The 25810-nt window shown below is 48.7% G+C and overlaps 1 pseudogene; it reads left to right on the top strand.

Annotated features, from left to right (window-relative positions):
- The first annotated feature begins 3287 nt into the window (after positions 1 to 3287).
- Positions 3288 to 25810, top strand: part of LOC129854820 (inner centromere protein A-like) — a 45687-nt pseudogene continuing 23164 nt past the window's right edge.

Here is a 25810-nt window from a genome sequence, read left to right as displayed (position 1 = left end):
TGCATAAAACATGTGCGTACTGACTGCAAGCCAATAAGCTCCAACTTTAGCATTGTGGTTTGAGGAGAACACTTCAAGCCAGAGATGAGTGGCCGAGATCGTACAATGCGGGATTGTTTTAAATGGCATAGCCTACAGTCGAGAAGGGCAGCGCACGCTGCAAATACCAAATTGTTATGGTTGTGCCTGTAATGCCTCGCAAAGAGCACCTATTGGTAGATGGGTAAATTAAAAAAGCAGACATTGAATGTCACTTTGAGGATGGTGAAGTTATTAATTACACATTTGGATGGTGTATCAATACACCCAGTCACTACACAAAGATACTGGCGTCCTTCATAACTCAGTTGCCGGAGAGGAAGGAAACCACCCAGGGATTTCACCATGAGGCCAATGATGATTTTAAAAAGTTACATAGTTGAATGGCTGTGATAGGAGAACACATTACAGTTATTACACAATACTAACCTAAATGACAGAGTAAAAGGAAAGAAGCATGTACAAAATAAATACATTCCATAATATACATCCTGTTTGCAAAAAGGCATTCAAGTAATGTGGCAAAGCAATTCACTTTTTTGTCCTGAATAAAAAGTGTTATGTTTGGGGCAAATCCAATACAACACATTACTGAGTACCACGCTCTATATTTTTAAGCACAGTGGTGGCTGCATCATGTTATGGGTATGTTTGTAATCGTTAAGGACTGAGGAGTATTTTCCTAGAGGAAAACCTGGTTCAGTCTGCTTTCCACCAGACACTGGAAAGATGATTCACCTTTCAGCAGGACAATAAACCTAAAACACAAGACCAAATATATACTGGAGTTGCTTACCAAGAAGACAGTGAATGTTCCTGAGTGGCCGAGTTACAGTTTTGACTTAAATCTACTTGAAAATCTATGGCAAGACCTGAAAATGGTTGTCTAGCAATGATCAACAACCAATTTGACAACGCTTCAAGAATTTAGAAAATAAGGATGGGCAAATGTTGCACAATCCAGGAGTGGAAAGCGCTTAGAGATTTACCCAGAAAGGCTGCTAAAGGTGCTTCTACAAAGTACTATATCATAGGTGTGAATGCTTATGCAAATGACATATTTCTGTCTTTCATTTTCAATCCATTTGCAAACATTTCTACAAATTTTTTTTTACTTTGTCATTATGGGGTATTGTGTGTAGATGGGTGAGAGAGAAAAAACGATTTAATCCATTTTGAATTCAGGCTAGAAAATCAAAAATAAAATGTATTTTTTATGACTAAAAAGAGAAGATGTTTTATAATCTGAATTCTTTGTATCTAATATCATAGCAGACCTAGCTAAACCTAGATGAACTCAGAGATGCATTTGCGCCAATGTTTACATTTTTGTAGTTTGTGAAAATCATAGTTTATTTTCCACATCATCATAATAAACATTAAAAAAACATCTGCCAAGCCTTTCTACCTCAATATGCTCAGACTTGCAGCTAGCCAGCTACAGTACACGATTGAATAGTATGATTTGCTGGAACATGAATAACATCAAAGAGACAAAGATTTTTATATCTTGAACAAAAAACACTCATCTGATTGGATGGTTTGAATCAGTGACTGAAACCTATTAATAACCTGAGCGGTGACGTGAACCGGCAAAGCCGGGAGAAGCGCCCTTCTCAAATCGAACACTCTGCGCCGTTCGGTCAAATTGTCAAACAAGGCAACATGCTGCATCGTCCAGAAACATACTATCTATTTTCAATTAAATATGTGTTCGAATTTTCAAACTAGTTTTCGATGGAAATGCAGAGAAAGCGTTTTTAAAAACGCTTTATCTGCTAACACAGAATCCTACTCATTAATAACAAAACATTATAATACATTTCATTTGTATCGCGCTTTACAGTGTTATCTCAAAAGCTCTACATAGGCAAAAAAAAAAAATTATGATAATAAAATAAAAAATACGATATGAACACCATATAGTTAGAATCAAGGCAGGAATTAGCAATTATACATCCTAAAAGTACTTTCCAGGTTAGGACTTTAAGAAAGAGAGTCTGTAGAAATGGGTTTTAAATCCTAAAAGGACTTTCCAGGTTAGGACTTTAAGAAAGACAGTCTGTAGAAATGTGTTTTAAAGGCTGTTTTAAACGTTCAGATTGATGGAGCGGCTTTCAGACGGTCATTGAGAGCATTCCATAGGCGAGGGGTAAGGGAGCAGAAGGCTCGGTACCCCATAGTACGGACACGTGTCTTGGGGACTTGAAACAGTAGGGAGGTGCTATAGGCGAGAGTGCGATGTGGCTCATTGATGGGAATGACGTCTTTGATGTATGTGGGACTCAACCCATTCAGGACTTTAAACACTAGGAGGGGGATTTTAAAGTAAATCCTACAGGTGACAGGTAGCCAGTGGAGTTCAGTAAGGATGGGGGTGATGTGGGCTGACTTCTTGGTCCTGATCAGGACTCTGGCAGCACTATTCTGGAGACGTTGTAACCTCTGAAGTGATCTGACTGGGAACACAGTTTTGCAGAAGTCAATCCGGAAGAAGATGAAGGCGTGGAAGAGTTTCTCGGCATCTGGCTGTGGTTTGAGCCTGGCGATATCTCTTAGAGGGAAAATTGATGTCTGTACATATGTTTTGTATGAGCATCAAAGGACAGAGAAGGATCAAACTTGACTCCCATGTTGGACATGACTGAGGACAGATGGATGGCTTGACTGTTAATTGTCGGGCAGATTTTTCCAGCACTGGTTACCTGCTTGGGATGTTCCAATAAAGCATAGTCATTTTGCTGCTCAGCTGGAGGAAGTTCTTTCATTCATGCCCTTTTATTTATTTTATTTTTTATTTAACTTTTATTTAACTAGGCAAGTCAGTTTAAGATCAAACTCTTATTTACAATGACGGCCTACCAAAAGGCAAAAGGACTCCTGCGGGGATGAGGGCTGGGATTAAACATAAAAAATAAATTAAATACAAATATAGGACAAAACAAACATCACTACAAATTATGCCTTTATTACTCCACGTGATTAATCTAGCCTAGGCTACATCACTGAGGTTTTGCGCCGACTTCCCAGTGGGTTTTGAAAGGGGCCAAAACGAATGCAATCACATTTCACCCGATACAAACTCCTCTCGACGGTGTAACCCGGGCCAGATAATCGAATCCCCTCAGTGTACGAGACCGGACATCTGCTCTCGGGTTTGATTGGCTATGGGGAGGAGCAGACTGGGGGTGGACATTACAAACCAGTCCTCAATTGGCTCAGACAGTTTAGAACAATTTAAACGGGTTTCAGCGGGTGTAGAAATCAAATTGGAGAAAAGACAATTATGTTGGGCAGATAATGATAATGGTGGATTATACGATTTAATGCTTTTTATGAACATTATTGAAGTCCTCTGCAATGTAGAGTGAACTGCTATCGCAGCGAAACGGATTGTATTTTGTCGAAGCCGGAAGAGTTTTATGGTATTCAAGTATTTGTATTTGCCTTAAATTAGGTTTAGCCTACATTCGCTATAAATTCACCGGGCCGCTAACATTTTAACAACTCGCTAGTTTGGCTAAACTGCATTAGCTAGCTTTCTGTTTCTTCAACATATTTATTTACTTAGTATATTTTTTGTTTAAACTGCAGGGATGATAGCTAGCTCTGATTCTTGACCATTTGGAGGCCACTGCGGAAATGCACGGGATAGCTAAAACTAAAATAATCTAGTTCACTTGTTAGCCAGTTTGTAACGATAAATCCCAAGTTAGCTAACATTTGATAAAATAAATGTTTGTTTTGTACATGTTTTATTATTGTCATGAATTGTCTGGATGGTTGTCGTGTCACTGTTTATTCTTTGTGTGTCATTTGATGTAATGTTTAACATTATCTGGAATGTTTGGTTAAAAAGCATGACCGTACGTTAAAATCTTGTGCGATATTATGTTCACTAAACAACTTCGTTTATTGTCCTTCCTAGATAGCCCATTTTAGACGGGAGAAACGATTAATTTATCTACGAGAGGAGGTTTAACACATCCCACCAAATATGTAATAATCCGTTTTTAAACCGGTCTTTCACAGGTAGCGGCTATGAGCTCTGTACTGACCTCAACACGCACCCTGATGCAGATGTTCGATGTGAACATACAAGCGTTTGCCAATGAAATTGAAAATGACCACATGGTGTGGCTGTTTGAGATCCAGCATGAAGCCAACCGCATATTCTCAAGGTGGGAGGAAAAAGACCCCACCCTTGTCATAGACACACATTGAGCTAATTGTTTTGTGTCATTATTTAAAATTCTGTAAACTGATGATTGGCAGAAGGAAGAATTCTTCCTACAGCTGTTGACCTTTCTTTCTGGAGTCATTCTTATTAACATTAGATTTTTCTTCACGTCTCAGTGACTTCAGTGCGGAACCGGAATTGATGCCAAAGCCTCCATCACGGAAGAAAAGCAACCGTAGGAAACGTCTATCTGTGGGTCAGAATGAAAATCGCAACAAGAGACGGTGGGTTATCCTGTTAATTTGCCTTGACGGTAGGCTCCTGTGTTGTTTTCTGTCCAGACATGGCTCAGTATAACCTTTTCATGTATGATCCATCACGTTAATCATACTGATACTCTATACGTTATGCCAGCAGCATACCACCCTGCATCCCACTGCTGGCTTGCTTCTGAAGCTAGGCAGGGTTGGTCCTGGTCGGTCCCTGGATGGGAGACCAGATGTTGCTGGAAGTGATGTTGGAGGGCCAGTAGGGGGCACTTTTCCCTCTGGTAAAAAAAAAATGCCCCAGGGCAGTGATTGGGGACATTGCCCTGTGTAGGGTGCTGTCTTTCAGATAGGACGTTAAGCGGGTGTCCTGACTCTGTGTTCACTAAAGATCCCATGGTACTTATCGTAACAGTAGGGGTGTTAACCCCGGTGTCCTGGCTAAATTCCCAATCTGGCCCTTATACCATCACGGTCACCTAATCATCCTCAGCTTACAATTGGCTCATTCATCCCTCTCCTCTCCCCTGTAACTATTTCCCAGGTCATTACTGTAAATGAGAACGTGTTCTCAGTCAACTTACCTGGTAAAATAACATGTTGTACAGTTATGTGAATCACCGTTATTCGTCAACACATTTGCATGTACCAGGAACTTGACTTGGTGTGTAATGGTGCTGACAACGCCTTAAAATAAACAGAGTGTGTGTGTGTCTCTCTCTCTCTCATTTCTTTGACCCTCCTGCAGCTTCTCCAAGGGCAAGCGCAGTAACCTGCGTCGCTCCTCCGTGTCCACCACCCTGAACCTGATAGCAGAGGATGAAGGAGGATCCCCAGTCACAAGGGAAGAGCTGGTCGAACTCTCACGCGCTCGCAGAACCAAACAGACCACCCAGCCTGAGGTGGCATCACCAGTACGCAGCACCTGCAAAGGAGCTGCTCAGACCTCCTCCTTCCAGCTGGGGGAGGCACAGCAGCAGGTGTCCAGCTCCATCAGCCAGATCCAGGAGGAGAATATGCAGGAGGAGGCTGAGAGTAATAGGGGGGAGTCCAGCTCAGACTCCTGCCAGCCCCCGTGTTTCACACCCTCTCGCTCCCGCCAGACCCAAAGCCACATAACTGAAGCCGTAGTTAAGATCTCAGCCGCCGAGCAGCAGTCTGCAGAGCTCCAGATGAACCCCAACGCGGAGCGTTCTCCAGGCCGCGCCGCCATTAAGATGGACATCGTTGCTGCCACGCACTTGGACGCCAGGCGGCGCTCCGTGAGACACTCCCTGACTGTGCGGCTCTCCCTGGCAGGGCTGAGAAACAGCATGACCCAGGAGTCTGTCCGCAGAGCCTCCAGGAGATCCTTCCTGAAGAAGAAGAAGAAGAAGGCTTGGCTGGGCAGCTCCACCTGCAGCAGTAACGTCAGCGGGCTTGGTGAGTGATGAAATATGACGTTGTGCCATTAGACTGTGAATAGATGTGATGTACGGTTTGGTGCTATCCAGATTAGAGGTCGACCGATTATGATTTTTCAATGCCGATACCGATTAATCAGCCGATTTATTTGTAAAAAATTTGTATATATTTTTTTACAAATATATATATATATATAATACACACACACACACATTTTTGTAATAATGACAATTGCAACAATACTCAATTAACACTTTTATTTTAACTTAATATAATACCTAAATACACACACACGCACACTGCTCTGAAGTGACAAGGATACTGAAGAGTCTGCTTGGGAGACATACTCTCAACTGTGATGAATGTTGAAAACAAAAACTTTAATTTCTATATGCAGGAAATCCTATTTTAATAATGGGAATGGTAAGAATTGACAGCCAAAGTGCGAGTCATAATTCCCATGACACCTAGCAAAATCTAAAAAGTGGTTCCTTCATTTATTCCATAGGATATTTTTAGGTTCACTTAAAATAAGGTCTGTGTTTCGTGCAGGCTTACATCACCGTGCCAATTTTATAACTGTAGATATCCATAGGACAAGGTAACTCTGATCAATATTGGCTAAATATAAGCGAAGATAATTTTTTTGTAGTGGATTTATGAAAATATGTTGACAAACGTTACCTTATCCTAGTGAGATTTACACGGGTATCAAAACGCAGAGGTGGTTTAAGCCTGCACGAAACACAGACCTTATTTGAAGTAGATCAAGACATTCTCTATGGAAGACATGAACGGTAAAATAACGAAGGAACCACTTTCAAATTCAGCCGCAAGTTATACAGGAATTATAACACGTCAACTATTTCTCTCTAAACCATATACCTTTGACTAATCCGGAAACTATCACCTCGAAAACAAAAGGTTTATTCCGTTCCGTATTTTATCTAACGGGTGGCATCCATGAATCTAAATATTGCTGTTACATTGCACAACCTTCAATGTTGTCATAATTACGTAAAATTCTGGCAAATTAGTTCGCAAAAAGCCAGGCGGCCCAAACTGTTGCATATACCCTGACTCTGCGTGCAATGAACGCAAGAGAAATGACACAATTTCACCTGGTTAATATTGCCTGCTAACCTGGATTTCTTTTAGCTAAATATGCAGTTTAAAAAAAATATATACTTGTGTATTGACTTTAAGAAAGGCATTAATGTTTATGGTTAAGTACACATTGGAGCAATGACAGTCATTGATTGATTGTTTTTTACAAGTTAAGTTTAATGCTAGCTAGCAACTTACCTTAGCTTACTGCATTCGTGTAACAGGCAGGCTCCTCGTGGAGTGCAATGTAAATCAGGTGTTAGAGCATTGGACTAGTTAACTGTAAAGTTGCAAGATTAAATCCCCCGAGCTGACAAGGTTAAAAATCTGTCGTTCTGCCCCTGAACGTTCCTCGGCCGTCTTTGAAAATAAAAAAGTGCTCTTAACTGACTTGCCTAGTTAAATAAAGGTGTAAAAAAAATAATCGGCAAATCGGCGCCCAAAAATACAGATTTTCCCGATTGTTACGAAAACTTGAAGTCGACCTCTAATCCAGATGTTCATGCCGTTCCTGTACCATACCAGGGTATACGGTATTACTGGCAGTGTACAGAAGGGATGCTATTTCCTTCACAAAAATGTATATTTTTATGCTAAGTACTGGCGGATTCCCATAGTAGACGCTAACTAAATGCTAACAAGCGCAAGCGAACATAAATTAAATACAAGGACAGACAACCTAGCTCAGGGTTTGAGACTGCGACCAAAACACTCGCGTTTGTGCAACTTTGACTTGGCAGTGCAAAGGCAGTTTTCTTCTTTAGGTCGATTAAAACAATTTAGCTGGTCGTGTTTAGTGGTGGATGGTAAATGTAGCTGGTCGTGTTAGTTTAGTGGTGGATGGTAAATGTGGCTGGTCGTGTTAGTTTAGTGGTGGATGGTAAATGTGGCTGGTCGTGTTAGTTTAGTGGTGGATGGTAAATGTGGCTGGTCGTGTTAGTTTAGTGGTGGATGGTAAATGTGGCTGGTCGTGTTAGTTTAGTGGTGGATGGTAAATGTGGCTGGTCGTGTTAGTTTAGTGGTGGATGGTAAATGTAGCTGGTCGTGTTAGTTTGGTGGTGGATGGTAAATGTGGCTGGTCGTGTTAGTTTGGTGGTGGATGGTAAATGTGGCTGGTCGTGTTAGTTTGGTGGTGGATGGTAAATGTGGCTGGTCGTGTTAGTTTAGTGGTGGATGGTAAATGTGGCTGGTCGTGTTAGTTTAGTGGTGGATGGTAAATGTGGCTGGTCGTGTTAGTTTAGTGGTGGATGGTAAATGTGGCTGGTCGTGTTAGTTTAGTGGTGGATGGTAAATGTGGCTGGTCGTGTTAGTTTAGTGGTGGATGGTAAATGTGGCTGGTCGTGTTAGTTTAGTGGTGGATGGTAAATGTGGCTGGTCGTGTTAGTTTAGTGGTGGATGGTAAATGTGTCTGGTCGTGTTAGTTTAGTGGTGGATGGTAAATGTGGCTGGTCGTGTTAGTTTAGTGGTGGATGGTAAATGTGGCTGGTCGTGTTAGTTTAGTGGTGGATGGTAAATGTGGCTGGTCGTGTTAGTTTAGTGGTGGATGGTAAATGTGGCTGGTCGTGTTAGTTTAGTGGTGGATGGTAAATGTGGCTGGTCGTGTTAGTTTAGTGGTGGATGGTAAATGTGGCTGGTCGTGTTAGTTTAGTGGTGGATGGTAAATGTGGCTGGTCGTGTTAGTTTAGTGGTGGATGGTAAATGTGGCTGGTCGTGGTGGATGGTAAATGTGGCTGGGCGTGTTAGTTTAGTGGTGGATGGTAAATGTAGCTGGTCGTGTTAGTTTAGTGGTGGATGGTAAATGTGGCTGGTCGTGTTTAGTGGTGGATGGTAAATGTGGCTGGTCGTGTTAGTTTAGTGGTGGATGGTAAATGTAGCTGGTCGTGTTAGTTTAGTGGTGGATGGTAAATGTGGCTGGTCGTGTTAGTTTAGTGGTGGATGGTAAATGTGGCTGGTCGTGTTAGTTTAGTGGTGGATGGTAAATGTGGCTGGTCGTGTTAGTTTAGTGGTGGATGGTAAATGTGGCTGGTCGTGTTAGTTTAGTGGTGGATGGTAAATGTGGCTGGTCGTGTTAGTTTAGTGGTGGATGGTAAATGTGGCTGGTCGTGTTAGTTTAGTGGTGGATGGTAAATGTGGCTGGTCGTGTTAGTTTAGTGGTGGATGGTAAATGTGGCTGGTCGTGTTAGTTTAGTGGTGGATGGTAAATGTGGCTGGTCGTGGTGGATGGTAAATGTGGCTGGGCGTGTTAGTTTAGTGGTGGATGGTAAATGTAGCTGGTCGTGTTAGTTTAGTGGTGGATGGTAAATGTGGCTGGTCGTGTTTAGTGGTGGATGGTAAATGTGGCTGGTCGTGTTAGTTTAGTGGTGGATGGTAAATGTAGCTGGTCGTGTTAGTTTAGTGGTGGATGGTAAATGTGGCTGGTCGTGTTAGTTTAGTGGTGGATGGTAAATGTAGCTGGTCGTGTTAGTTTAGTGGTGGATGGTAAATGTGGCTGGTCGTGTTTAGTGGTGGATGGTAAATGTGGCTGGTCGTGTTAGTTTAGTGGTGGATGGTAAATGTGGCTGGTCGTGTTAGTTTAGTGGTGGATGGTAAATGTGGCTGGTCGTGTTAGTTTAGTGGTGGATGGTAAATGTGGCTGGTCGTGTTAGTTTAGTGGTGGATGGTAAATGTGGCTGGTCGTGTTAGTTTAGTGGTGGATGGTAAATGTGGCTGGTCGTGTTAGTTTAGTGGTGGATGGTAAATGTGGCTGGTCGTGTTAGTTTAGTGGTGGATGGTAAATGTGGCTGGTCGTGTTAGTTTAGTGGTGGATGGTAAATGTGTCTGGTCGTGTTAGTTTAGTGGTGGATGGTAAATGTGGCTGGTCGTGTTAGTTTAGTGGTGGATGGTAAATGTGGCTGGTCGTGTTAGTTTAGTGGTGGATGGTAAATGTGGCTGGTCGTGGTGGATGGTAAATGTGGCTGGGCGTGTTAGTTTAGTGGTGGATGGTAAATGTGGCTGGGCGTGTTAGTTTAGTGGTGGATGGTAAATGTGGCTGGGCGTGTTAGTTTAGTGGTGGATGGTAAATGTGGCTGGGCGTGTTAGTTTAGTGGTGGATGGTAAATGTGGCTGGTCGTGTTAGTTTAGTGGTGGATGGTAAATGTGGCTGGTCGTGGTGGATGGTAAATGTGGCTGGTCGTGTTAGTTTAGTGGTGGATGGTAAATGTGGCTGGTCGTGTTAGTTTAGTGGTGGATGGTAAATGTGGCTGGGCGTGTTAGTTTAGTGGTGGATGGTAAATGTGGCTGGTCGTGTTAGTTTAGTGGTGGATGGTAAATGTGGCTGGTCGTGTTAGTTTAGTGGTGGATGGTAAATGTGTCTGGTCGTGTTAGTTTAGTGGTGGATGGTAAATGTGGCTGGTCGTGTTAGTTTAGTGGTGGATGGTAAATGTGGCTGGTCGTGTTAGTTTAGTGGTGGATGGTAAATGTGGCTGGTCGTGTTAGTTTAGTGGTGGATGGTAAATGTGGCTGGTCGTGTTAGTTTAGTGGTGGATGGTAAATGTGGCTGGTCGTGTTAGTTTAGTGGTGGATGGTAAATGTGGCTGGTCGTGTTAGTTTAGTGGTGGATGGTAAATGTGGCTGGTCGTGTTAGTTTAGTGGTGGATGGTAAATGTGGCTGGTCGTGTTAGTTTAGTGGTGGATGGTAAATGTGGCTGGGCGTGTTAGTTTAGTGGTGGATGGTAAATGTAGCTGGTCGTGTTAGTTTAGTGGTGGATGGTAAATGTGGCTGGTCGTGTTTAGTGGTGGATGGTAAATGTGGCTGGTCGTGTTTAGTGGTGGATGGTAAATGTGGCTGGTCGTGTTAGTTTAGTGGTGGATGGTAAATGTGGCTGGTCGTGTTAGTTTAGTGGTGGATGGTAAATGTGGCTGGTCGTGTTAGTTTAGTGGTGGATGGTAAATGTGGCTGGTCGTGTTAGTTTAGTGGTGGATGGTAAATGTGGCTGGTCGTGTTAGTTTAGTGGTGGATGGTAAATGTGGCTGGTCGTGTTAGTTTAGTGGTGGATGGTAAATGTGGCTGGTCGTGTTAGTTTAGTGGTGGATGGTAAATGTGGCTGGTCGTGTTAGTTTAGTGGTGGATGGTAAATGTGGCTGGTCGTGTTAGTTTAGTGGTGGATGGTAAATGTGGCTGGTCGTGTTAGTTTAGTGGTGGATGGTAAATGTGGCTGGTCGTGTTAGTTTAGTGGTGGATGGTAAATGTGGCTGGTCGTGTTAGTTTAGTGGTGGATGGTAAATGTGGCTGGTCGTGTTAGTTTAGTGGTGGATGGTAAATGTGGCTGGTCGTGTTAGTTTAGTGGTGGATGGTAAATGTGTCTGGTCGTGTTAGTTTAGTGGTGGATGGTAAATGTGGCTGGTCGTGTTAGTTTAGTGGTGGATGGTAAATGTGGCTGGTCGTGTTAGTTTAGTGGTGGATGGTAAATGTGGCTGGTCGTGTTAGTTTAGTGGTGGATGGTAAATGTAGCTGGTCGTGTTAGTTTAGTGGTGGATGGTAAATGTGGCTGGTCGTGTTAGTTTAGTGGTGGATGGTAAATGTGGCTGGTCGTGTTAGTTTAGTGGTGGATGGTAAATGTGGCTGGGCGTGTTAGTTTAGTGGTGGATGGTAAATGTAGCTGGTCGTGTTAGTTTAGTGGTGGATGGTAAATGTGGCTGGTCGTGTTTAGTGGTGGATGGTAAATGTGGCTGGTCGTGTTAGTTTAGTGGTGGATGGTAAATGTAGCTGGTCGTGTTAGTTTAGTGGTGGATGGTAAATGTGGCTGGTCGTGTTTAGTGGTGGATGGTAAATGTGGCTGGTCGTGTTAGTTTAGTGGTGGATGGTAAATGTGGCTGGTCGTGTTAGTTTAGTGGTGGATGGTAAATGTGGCTGGTCGTGTTAGTTTAGTGGTGGATGGTAAATGTGGCTGGTCGTGTTAGTTTAGTGGTGGATGGTAAATGTGGCTGGTCGTGTTAGTTTAGTGGTGGATGGTAAATGTGGCTGGTCGTGTTAGTTTAGTGGTGGATGGTAAATGTGGCTGGTCGTGTTAGTTTAGTGGTGGATGGTAAATGTGGCTGGTCGTGTTAGTTTAGTGGTGGATGGTAAATGTAGCTGGTCGTGTTAGTTTAGTGGTGGATGGTAAATGTGGCTGGTCGTGTTTAGTGGTGGATGGTAAATGTGGCTGGTCGTGTTAGTTTAGTGGTGGATGGTAAATGTGGCTGGTCGTGTTAGTTTAGTGGTGGATGGTAAATGTGGCTGGTCGTGTTAGTTTAGTGGTGGATGGTAAATGTGGCTGGTCGTGTTTAGTGGTGGATGGGTTCCAGCAAGCATCTTTCTCATGTCAGTCACAGTTTTTGTAAACCATACTGTCTTTGAGTCAGTCATGTGCATGGTCTAAATGACTCAAATGGCTAGGTCGCCTGCCTGTAAAGAGAAGGGCGGGCTGTACGTTGATCCTGCTGCTCTGATTGGATAGAGTGAACCTTGATTTCTCCGTCCACTCGCTTCAGAATTTTAATCCGATCACTTTTCCTCGCATGTCTTTCGGTCTGATCATTTAGATTTGCTGCTGCCTGCTACTATGATAAATCACATGGCGAGGATGTTTGCTATCAATGTGCATAATATCTAGCAAGTGGGGCTTAGGGTAAGGGGGAAAAATATGAAATGCTAATGTACATTCTGACAGAGTGATGGCAAATTTGGCTGCCTGCTGCAAGTTGAGGACACACCCAACCCTCCTTGGACTAATCTGCAAAAAAAAAATATATTTGCAGTGAATGTGCAGGGAGTCATTTTGCCAACATCCCTTTTAGGCATATTAAAACACTTTATCACTAGTATCATCCGATTTATCAACTGTCAATTTATTGATACGATTACGAGTATGTCCATGTTGGCACAACCCTGTAAATTATATACATTTTAGGAATGGTTTGGACGTCCTTACCACGTTGATTGATTGTGTCTGTCTACTGTAGAAGATGATGAAGCTGACGGTGATGAGGAGGCCAAGGTGAAGACAGATGGGTAAGTCCTGTTAATCAAATATTGTCATGTCTAAATGTTAGTACTTCTGTTGTCATGTGTACGCTAAGGTTATAGACGGGAGTGACATCCCAATTATCTCTTATTCCTCGTTCACTAGTTCACCCACATTTTAAAAGCACTGGATTGGTGTAGACGCCCACTTTTTAAAAGCACTGGATTGGTGTAGACGCCCACATTTTAAAAGCACTGGATTGGTGTAGACGCCCACATTTTAAAAGCACTGGATTGGTGTAGACGCCCACATTTTAAAAGCACTGGATTGGTGTAGACGCCCACATTTTAAAAGCACTGGATTGGTGTAGACGCCCACATTTTAAAAGCACTGGATTGGTGTAGACGCCCACATTTTAAAAGCACTGGATTGGTGTAGACGCTCACATTTTAAAAGCACTGGATTGGTGTAGACGCCCACATTTTAAAAGCACTGGATTGGTGTAGAGTAGACGCCCACATTTTAAAAGCACTGGATTGGTGTAGACCACATATGTCAGAGTCAAGGCCCGCGGGCCACATCCGGCCCGCGAGAAGGTTTTTTACGGCCCCTGGGATGATCTTGATTTATTATTAGAACCGGCCCGCAGACCGCAGCAAGCCGGCAGCCCGCAGATCTTTTACACGCACCAATACTACATTTCCCACAATGCAACGGTGACGCACCGAGCAGTAGGCTGCTTCATTTCAATATTTATTGGCACAGCAGTCGTCAGCATCACAGTAAAATTAACTTTCAGATACCCATCAAAAATGGCAAAACGGAAGGTGGACACTGAGAACCGGGGGTTTCAAACAAGGTGGGAGTCGGAGTATATGTTCACGGAGGTAGCTGGAAAACCTGTGTGTCTTCTGTGTGGAGAAAGTGTGGCGGTACTGAAAGAGTATAATCTGAGACGACATTATGAAACGAAACACGCGGACAAAAACAAGAATATGGACATGGAACAAAGGCTACAAAAGGCAGAGGAATTAAAACGAGGCCTCAAATCTCGACAGGCTCTGTTCAAAAAAGCCAAATCACAAGGCCAGGCTGCTGTCAAGGCCAGTTTTATTTTGGCAGAAGAGATCGCTAAATCAGCCCGGCCATTTACGGAGGGGGATTTCATCAAAAACTGCATGATTAAAGTTTGTGACGAAGTTTGCCCAGAAAAAAGGCAACTCTTTTTAAATGTGAGTCTGAGCAGAAACACCATTGCCGAGAGGGTAGACCAGTTGTCCATCAATCTAAAAGAGCAGCTTGTGAAAAAGGGAAAAGATTTCATTGCATATTCCTTGGCTGTGGATGAGAGCACCGACATTTCTGACATTGAAATTTGTCTTTTGTGTCTGTTGAAAATTAAAGATTACTGACAGAGCCATAAGAAAATATTGCTTTATTTATCTGATCATATTGGAATATATTTGTTAGGTTTTCAGTAGGTTCAATTAGGTTCACTAGACTATATGCGTCATTTAAAAAATTTTCAATGAACATTCGAACAGTCCGGCCCTCGGCTTGTAGCTAAATTTTTTATTTGGCCCTCCGTCCATTTGACTTTGACACCCCTGGTGTAGACGCTCACATTTTAAAAGCACTGGATTGGTGTAGACGTGAGAGGGAGTTAACACATACCAGTAATTTTCTGTCAAATCCACGAAGGGAAGTGGTTTTGGGACGCAGCCCCCTGAGTCATGTATCTGATCAACTGTTGTGTATATGGCAGGGTGTTGTCAGAGGAGCCAACGGAGACAGGATGTCTTGGTCCTGAGACTTCTCCTGAGGTAGGAAACTTGGCACCTGGTAGATGCATGTATCTGAAAGATGGGGATAATTCCAATACATTTCAAGAAGTAAACAAAAATTCCAATTGAGATTTTCCTGATTGGGGGGGGGGGGAATGGACCTCAATCCTGATTGGTAGTGTTGCACGGTATGTAGAATTTTTTTGTTACTTTTTGGATAATAGAATATACTACAAACCGGTTTCGGTGCTAGCTCTTTTGTTACTTTCGGTTCTTCTGTCAAATGTGTCTCACATCGTATACGGATCGAGAGGATCGCATCTGTCTAGTCATTTGTCTGAATCGTCTCAAAGGGACAGTAGTAAGCTAGCAAGGCTTCTTGCGAATGCAGCTGACACAGTAACACGCCACTTTTGAGTAGCAAGTGAGAGGGAGGGGGGAAAAATGCTGACAGAATGGCTCCTTCTAACGAAAACCTCTGACCTCCACAGCTTGCTAACAGAACTGACTCCAGAAGTGACCTATAGGAATACTTGGCTTACAGAGCAGGTCATGAGGGCCGAAAGAAAGAACAAAGCAAAATGAAAGGGCTGCCGTGCAAAACGACATGAAAAACTATTTTATATTGTAATGTTATTCTACTAGCAACTAAATTCTAATTATTTTTGACAGTAACATGAACGTATATTCAGCATGGCAATCAAATTGTATTTGTCACTTGCGCCAAATACAACAGGTGTAGTAGACATTACTGTGAAATGCTTACTTATACAAGCCCTTAACCAACAATGCAGTTTAAGAAAATATTTACCAAATAAAGGAAATAATACAATTTAAAAGTAACACATTAAAATAACAATAACGAGGCAATATACAGGGGGTACCGGTACCGAGTCTATATACAGGGGGTACCGGTACCGAGGCTATATACAGGGGGTACCGGTACCGAGGCTATGTGCGGGTGAACAGGTTAATCGGGGTAATTTGTACATGTAGGTAGAGGTAAAGTGACTATGCTTAGATAATAAACAGCGAGTAGCAGCAGGGGGGAGGGGGGGGTTATTGTAGATAATCAAATGGCCACCTGGACTAATTGTTCAGGAGTTTTATGGCTTGGGGGGGGGGGGGGGGTTAGAAGCTGTTAAGGAGCCTTTTGGACCTAGACTTGGCGCTCTGGTACTGCTTGCTGTGCGGTAGAAGAGAGAACAGTCTGACTTGGGTGACTGGAGTCTTAGACAATTTTTTGGGCCTTCCTCTGACACCGCCTAGTATATAGGTCCTGGATGGCAGGAGGCTTGACCCCAGTGATGTATGCACTACCCTCTGTAGCGCCTTACGGTCGGATGCCGAGCAGTTGCCATAGCCGGGGGTAATGCAACCATTCAGGATGCTCTCGATGGTGCAGCTGTAGAACCTTTTGAGGATCTGGAGACCCATGCCTAATCTTTTCTCCTGAGGGGGAAAAGGTGTTGTCGTGCCTTCTTCACGACTCTCTTGGTGTGTTTGGACCATGATCGTTTTAGTGATGTGGGCGCCAAGGAACTGAACTCTCGACCTGCTCCACTACAGCCCCGTCAGTTTTGACTTAAATCGGCTTGAAAACCGATGGCAAGACATGAAAATGTCTGTCTAGCAATGATCAACAACCAACTTTGATAGAGCTTGAAGAATATAAAAAGGATGTTTGTAAATATTGTGCGATCCAGGTGTGCAAAGCTCTTAGACTTACCCAGAATGCATCACAGCTGTAATTGCTGCCAAGGGGGTATTCACTCAGGGTTGAATACTTAAGTAATCAAGATTCACTAATTTAAAAAATATATTTTGTTTACATTTTTTATAATCGTTTCTTTCACTTTGACATTTAGCATTTTGTGTAGATATTTGGCCAAAAAAACTAAAAATGAAATCAATTTTAATCCCACCTTGTAACAACAAAATGTGGGAAAAACATAGGTTTAATGAATGGAATTTAGCCCAATATTATGTTCATAGATGAGCAAATTAACCCTGATGTATCAAATTACATTTTAAAACCGATATAATTGTACAATGATTTTGAATGGTCTGAGTCTCACCATATGGTTTTGTATAAGTAAAATTGAAAATATTCTTATTTACTGTTTTATTTTTTGTAAGTAATTGAATATAGAAAACATATATTTGTAATTTTGTTCTACCAGGTATCAACATATTGTTAAATGTTTGAAAAAATAATGCCCAGTCGTAATTCTGTTACTTTTTTTGTTGTGTTTTTGGTATCATGATACAAAACCTGTTATCGAAGTCAAAATTCAGGTATCCTGACAAACCTGTTTAGTCATTTATACCATGTCTATCTAGCTTTATCTAGCTGTGTTCTCCACATGTAAATATATTGATGTATCATAGTGAAATGTATCGTCTAAACTCATCTCTTATTTTAGTTTAACACGGCGTCGAACCACCCAGGGGCTGTTAGTGTTGAGGTTCGTTGTTTCACCCGCTCCATGGCCCAGGCACCTCCCACCATGCCAACACCAGCCTCGATCATCAACAAGGCCAAGACTGGCACACCAGACTCTGGATCAGGTACAGACGATTATATCTCTCTCTCTACCACACATCACCATACCTCACACCAGACTCTGGATCAGGTACAGACGATTATATCTCTCTCTCTACCACACATCACCATACCTCACACCATACCTCATACCTCACACATCACCATACCTCATACCTCACACATCACCATACCTCATACCTCACACATCACCATACCTCACACATCACCATACCTCATACCTCACACCATCACCATACCTCATACCTCACACCATCACCATACCTCATACCTCACACCACCACCATACCTCATACCTCACACCACCACCATACCTCATACCTCACACCACCACCATACCTCATACCTCACACCACCACCATACCTCACACCTCACACCACCACCATACCTCACACCTCACACCACCACCATACCTCACACCTCACACCACCACCATACCTCACACCTCACACCACCACCATACCTCACACCTCACACCACCACCATACCTCACACCTCACACCACCACCATACCTCACACCTCACACCACCACCATACCCCATACCTCACACCTCACCTCACACCACCACCATACCTCACACCTCACCTCACACCACCACCACCATCACACCACCACCACCACCACACCTCACACCACCACCACCACACCTCACACCACCACCACCACACCTCACACCACCACCACCATACCTCACACCACCACCACCACACCTCACACCACCACCACCACACCTCACACCACCACCACCACACCTCACACCACCACCACCATCACACCACCACCACCACCACACCTCACACCACCACCACCACACCTCACACCACCACCACCACACCTCACACCACCACCACCTCACCTCACACCACCACCATACCTCACACCTCACCTCACACCACCACCACCATCACACCACCACCACCACCACACCTCACACCACCACCACCACACCTCACACCACCACCACCACACCTCACACCACCACCACCATACCTCACACCACCACCACCACACCTCACACCACCACCACCACACCTCACACCACCACCACCACACCTCACACCACCACCACCATACCTCACACCACCACCACCACACCTCACACCACCACCACCACACCTCACACCACCACCACCACACCTCACACCACCACCACCACACCTCACACCACCACCACCACACCTCACACCACCACCACCATACCTCACACCACCACCACCATACCTCACACCACCACCACCATACCTCACACCACCACCACCATACCTCACACCACCACCACCACACCTCACACCACCACACCTCACACCACCACCACCACACCTCACACCACCACACCTCACACCACCACCACCACACCTCACACCACCACCACCACACCTCACACCACCACCACCACACCTCACACCACCACCACCACACCTCACACCACCACCACCATACCTCACACCACCACCACCATACCTCACACCACCACCACCATACCTCACACCACCACCACCATACCTCACACCACCACCACCACACCTCACACCACCACCACCACACCTCACACCACCACCACCACCACCACCACCACCACCACCACACCTCACACCACCACCACCACCACCACCACCACCACCACCACCACCACCACACCTCACACCACCACCACCACACCTCACACCACCACCACCACCACCACACCTCCCACCACACCACACCTCACACCACCACCACCACCACCACCACACCTCACACCACCACCACCACACCTCACACCACCACCACCACACCTCACACCACCACCACCACACCTCACACCACCACCACCACCACACCTCACACCACCACACCTCACACCACCACCACCACCACACCTCACACCACCACCACCACACCTCACACCACCACCACCACACCTCACACCACCACCACCACACCTCACACCACCACCACCACACCTCACACCACCACCACCACCACACCTCACACCACCACCACCACCACACCTCACACCACCACCACCACCACACCTCACACCACCACCACCACCACACCTCACACCACCACCACCACCACACCTCACACCACCACCACCACCACACCTCACACCACCACCACCACCACACCTCACACCACCACCACCACCACACCTCACACCACCACCACCACCACACCTCACACCACCACCACCACCACACCTCACACCACCACCACCACCACACCTCACACCACCACCACCACCACACCTCACACCACCACCACCACCACACCTCACACCACCACCACCACCACACCTCACACCACCACCACCACCACACCTCACACCACCACCACCACCACACACCTCACCTCACACCACCACCACCACCACACACCACCACCACACACCTCACACCACCACCACCACCACACACCTCACACCACCACCACCACCATTCCTCACACCACCACCACCACCACCACCACCACCACACACCTCACACCACCACCACCACCACACACCTCACACCACCACCACCACCATTCCTCACACCACCACCACCACCACCACCACCACCACCACACCTCACACCACCACCACCACCACCACACCTCACACCACCACCACCACCACCACACCTCACACCACCACCACCACCACACCTCACACCACCACCACCACCACCACACCTCACACCACCACCACCACCACCACACCTCACACCACCACCACCACCACCACACCTCACACCACCACCACCACCACCACACCTCACACCACCACCACCACCACCACACCTCACACCACCATACCTCACCATACCTCACACCACCATTCCTCACACCACCACCACCACCACCACCACCACCACCACCACCACCACCACCACCACCACACCTCACACCACCACCACCACCACCACACCTCACACCACCACCACCACCACCACACCTCACACCACCACCACCACCACTCACACCACCACCACCACCACCACACCTCACACCACCACCACCACCACCACACCTCACACCACCACCACCACCACCACCACACCTCACACCACCACCACCACCACCACACACCTCACACCACCACCACCACCACCACCACACCTCACACCACCACCACCACCACCACACCTCACACCACCACCACCACCACCACCACCACCACCACCACCACCACACCACCACCACCACCACACCTCACACCACCACCACCACCACCACACCACCACCACCACCACCACACCTCACACCACCACCACCACACCTCACACCACCACCACCACACCTCACACCACCACCACCACACCTCACACCACCACCACCACACCTCACACCACCACCACCACACCTCACACCACCACCACCACACCTCACACCACCATACCTCACACCTCACACCACCATACCTCACCATACCTCACACCACCATTCCTCACACCACCACCACCACCACCACCACCACCACACCTCACACCACCACCACCACCACCACACCTCACACCACCACCACCACACCTCACACCACCACCACACACCTCACACCACCACCACCACCACACACCTCACACCACCACCACCACCATTCCTCACACCACCACCACCACCACCACCACCACCACACACCTCACACCACCACCACCACCACACACCTCACACCACCACCACCACCATTCCTCACACCACCACCACCACCACCACCACCACCACCACCACCACCACCACCACCACACCTCACACCACCACCACCACCACCACCACCACACCTCACACCACCACCACCACCACCACACCTCACACCACCACCACCACACCTCACACCACCACCACCACCACCACACCTCACACCACCACCACCACCACCACACCTCACACCACCACCACCACCACCACCACACCACACACCACCACCACCACACCTCACACCACCACCACCACCACACCTCACACCACCACCACACCTCACACCACCACCACCACCACACACCTCACACCACCACCACCACCACACACCTCACACCACCACCACCACCACACCTCACACCACCACCACCACCACCACACCTCACCTCACACCACCACCACCACCACACACCTCACACCACCACCACCACCACACACCTCACACCACCACCACCACCACACACCTCACACCACCACCACCACCACACACCTCACACCACCACCACCACCACACACCTCACACCACCACCACCACCACCACCACCACACACCTCACACCACCACCACCACCACACACCTCACACCACCACCACCACCATTCCTCACACCACCACCACCACCACCACCACCACCACCACCACCACACCTCACACCACCACCACCACCACCACACCTCACACCACCACCACACCTCACACCACCTCACACCACCACCACCACCACCACACCTCACACCACCACCACCACCACACCTCACACCACCACCACCACACCTCACACCACCACCACCACCACACCTCACACCACCACCACCACCACACCTCACACCACCACCACCACCACACCTCACACCACCACCACCACCACACCTCACACCACCACCACCACCACACCTCACACCACCACCACCACCACACCTCACACCACCACCACCACCACACCTCACACCACCACCACCACACCTCACACCACCACCACCACACCTCACACCACCACCACCACACCTCACACCACCACCACCACACCTCACACCACCACCACCACACCTCACACCACCACCACCACACCTCACACCACCACCACCACACCTCACACCACCACCACCACACCTCACACCACCACCACCACACCTCACACCACCACCACCACCACCACACCTCACACCACCACCACCACCACCACCACCACACCTCACACCACCACCACCACCACACCTCACACCACCACCACCACCACACCTCACACCACCACCACCACACCTCACACCACCACCACCACCACACCTCACACCACCACCACCACCACACCTCACACCACCACCACCACCACCACACCTCACACCACCACCACCACCACCACCACACCTCACACCACCTCACACCACCACCACCACACCTCACACCACCACCACCACACCTCACACCACCACCACCACACCTCACACCACCACCACCACACCTCACACCACCACCACCACACCTCACACCACCACCACCACACCTCACACCACCATACCTCACACCTCACACCACCATACCTCACCATACCTCACACCACCATCCTCACACCACCACCACCACCACCACCACCACCACCACCACCACCACCACCACCACCACACCTCACACCACCACCACCACCACCACACCTCACACCACCACCACCACCACCACACCTCACACCACCACCACCACCACTCACACCACCACCACCACCACCACACCTCACACCACCACCACCACCACCACACCTCACACCACCACCACCACCACCACCACACCTCACACCACCACCACCACCACCACACACCTCACACCACCACCACCACCACCACCACACCTCACACCACCACCACCACCACCACACCTCACACCACCACCACCACCACCACCACCACCACCACCACCACACCACCACCACCACCACCACCACACCTCACACCACCACCACCACCACCACACCACCACCACCACCACCACACCTCACACCACCACCACCACACCTCACACCACCACCACCACACCTCACACCACCACCACCACACCTCACACCACCACCACCACACCTCACACCACCACCACCACACCTCACACCACCACCACCACACCTCACACCACCATACCTCACACCTCACACCACCATACCTCACCATACCTCACACCACCATTCCTCACACCACCACCACCACCACCACCACCACCACCACCACCACCACCACCACCACACCTCACACCACCACCACCACCACCACACCTCACACCACCACCACCACACCTCACACCACCACCACCACCACTCACACCACCACCACCACTCACACCACCACCACCACCACCACACCTCACACCACCACCACCACCACCACACCTCACACCACCACCACCACCACCACCACACCTCACACCACCACCACCACCACCACACCTCACACCACCACCACCACCACCACACACCTCACACCACCACCACCACCACACCTCACACCACCACCACCACCACCACCACACCACACACCACCACCACCACCACCACCACACCTCACACCACCACCACCACCACCACACCTCACACCACCACCACCACACCTCACACCACCACCACCACCACCACACCTCACACCACCACCACCACCACCACACCACCACCACCACCACCACCACACCTCACACCACCACCACCACACCTCACACCACCACCACCACCACACCTCACACCACCACCACCACCACACCTCACACCACCACCACCACCACACCTCACACCACCACCACCACCACACCTCACACCACCACCACACCTCACACCACCACCACCACCACACCTCACACCACCATTCCTCACACCACCACACCTCACACCACCACCACCACCACCACCACCACCACCACCACCACCACCACCACCACACCTCACACCACCACCACCACCACCACACCTCACACCACCACCACCACCACCACACCTCACACCACCACCACCACCACCACACCTCACACCACCACCACCACCACCACACCTCACACCACCACCACCACCACCACACCTCACACCACCACCACCACCACCACACCTCACACCACCACCACCACCACCACCACACCTCACACCACCACCACCACCACACCTCACACCACCACCACCACCACCACACCTCACACCACCACCACCACCACCACCACACCTCACACCACCACCACCACCACCACCACACCTCACACCACCACCACCACCACCACACCTCACACCACCACCACCACCACCACACCTCACACCACCACCACCACACCACCACCACCACCACCACACCTCACACCACCACCACCACACCTCACACCACCACCACCACCACACCTCACACCACCACCACCACCACACCTCACACCACCACCACCACACCTCACACCACCACCACCACCACACCTCACACCACCACCACCACCACACCTCACACCACCACCACCACCACACCTCACACCACCACCACCACCACACCTCACACCACCACCACCACCACACCTCACACCACCACCACCACCACACCTCACACCACCACCACCACCACACCTCACACCACCACCACCACCACACCTCACACCACCACCACCACCACACCTCACACCACCACCACCACCACACCTCACACCACCACCACCACCACACCTCACACCACCACCACCACCACACCTCACACCACCACCACCACCACACCTCACACCACCACCACCACCACACCTCACACCACCACCACCACCACACCTCACACCACCACCACCACCACACCTCACACCACCACCACCACCACACCTCACACCACCACCACCACCACACCTCACACCACCACCACCACCACACCTCACACCACCACCACCACCACACCTCACACCACCACCACCACCACACCACCACCACCACCACCACACCTCACACCACCACCACCACCACACCTCACACCACCACCACCACACCTCACACCACCACCACCACACCTCACACCACCACCACCACACCTCACACCACCACCACCACACCTCACACCACCACCACCACACCTCACACCACCACCACCACACCTCACACCACCACCACCACACCATACCTCATACCTCATACCTCACACCACCATACATCACCATACCTCACACCACCACCTCACCATACTTCACACCACCACCACACCTCACACCACCACCACCACACCTCACACCACCACCACCACACCTCACACCACCACCACCACACCTCACACCACCACCACCACACCTCACACCACCACCACCACACCTCACACCACCACCACCACACCTCACACCACCATACCTCACCATACCTCATACCTCATACCTCACACCACCATACATCACCATACCTCACACCACCCTCACCATACTTCACACCACCACCACCACCACCACACCTCACACCACCACACACCACCACCACCACACCTCACACCACCACCACCACACCTCACACCACCACACCTCACACCACCACCACCACACCTCACACCACCACCACCACACCTCACACCACCACCACCACACCTCACACCACCATACCTCACCATACCTCACACCACCATTCCTCACCATACCTCACACCACCATTCCTCACACCACCACCACCACCACCACCACCACCACCACCACCACACCTCACACCACCACCACCACACCTCACACCACCACCACCACCACCACACCTCACACTACCACCACCACCACCACACCTCACACCACCACCACCACCACCACACCTCACACCACCACCACCACCACCACACCTCACACCACCACCACCACCACCACACCTCACACCACCAC

The sequence above is a fragment of the Salvelinus fontinalis genome, chromosome 5 (assembly GCF_029448725.1).
Source record: "Salvelinus fontinalis isolate EN_2023a chromosome 5, ASM2944872v1, whole genome shotgun sequence".
In the NCBI taxonomy this organism is placed as follows: domain Eukaryota; kingdom Metazoa; phylum Chordata; class Actinopteri; order Salmoniformes; family Salmonidae; genus Salvelinus; species Salvelinus fontinalis.
Note: the sequence above shows the minus strand (reverse complement) of the source record. Positions and strands in the feature narration are given on the sequence as shown.